Source organism: Apteryx rowi, unplaced genomic scaffold (assembly GCF_003343035.1).
Source record: "Apteryx rowi isolate R43461 unplaced genomic scaffold, aptRow1 scaffold_171, whole genome shotgun sequence".
Lineage (NCBI taxonomy): Eukaryota > Metazoa > Chordata > Aves > Apterygiformes > Apterygidae > Apteryx > Apteryx rowi.
The window spans coordinates 1,295,157-1,296,230 of record NW_020447986.1 but is presented as its reverse complement, the minus strand read 5'-3'; positions in this window follow the sequence as shown (position 1 = coordinate 1,296,230).

The following is a 1,074-nucleotide window of genomic DNA, read 5'->3' as shown; positions in this document are numbered from 1 at the left end:
AAAAAGTCACTCAGAACCACCAGAAGACATATCATAAGGGAAGAAAAAAAAACGCAATTGGATTTTCAGTACTGGAAATGCCATTAATGTCAATATTTCATCGCTTTCTCTGAAAGCAAACAAAACAAAATAAAAACCTTTACTTAAGGAGATGCAGCTCAGCCATCTGTACCTGGTCCCTCGCCTGCTCCCACAAGGCGTATGATATAAAGGCAGCAATTGGGCACTTGTGAGGACACGGCTGCGATGCCCGTCCCGTGAGGTCAGGGGCTTGGGCATTTGGGCACGCTCTGTCCATCGTCAGGGCAGACATCTGCTGAAAGGAGAGTTTCGTCCCATGGTTTCGTCCTATGGTTTCAGTCACAGGGGTCCAACTGAGCCACATCAGAAAACGTGGCTGGAAAAGATGAACAAATCTGGCAACCTTTGGCGTAATGATTTTAAATATGAGAGTGGAGAGTGAACTTTGCTGTCCCCAGCACAAACCTACCCAGGTTTGGACAAGTCGTAAGCTTTTGGGGGGTTACAAGAAAAAAAATCCTTTACTGAGCAAGCATGGAAAGACTTGCTCCACRTCAGCACCTAGAGTCTCCAAGGCACCTCGCTGTGCAGAGCGGGCACATCCCCAGCCGCACCAAGCAAAGCGCACGGCCTGCTCCCAGGGCGAGCGGGAGCGTGGCTGGACTCCCCCTCCGATGCCTGCTCCTGATGGTGCGGGGCGACTTCCCAAGCGAGGGGCAGGGATCACCCCTCTCGCCTGCTCCGGACCACCTCCCGCTGGAGCCCCGACAGCGCGCAGCCACATAGCCTAAAGGCAGTGCAGCCAGGAGCCGGACCGGGGAGGGGAAAAGTACGTTAGAACCAGGATTTGGCTTCACTGGGATGGGAAGCTGGAGGGAGGATGGAGAGAGAGCCAGCGCCTGGTGAGGCAAGGAGGGCCGAGACAGGAAGACTCAGCGGGGCTGTGCCGTGGCCGGGCAGTTAAGACGCTGCCAACGAATCACATTCACGTCCATACGACGCCAGCCGATGCCACTTGCCTTTTTTAGTTCGCTTCCTGTCTTTTGTGCATCA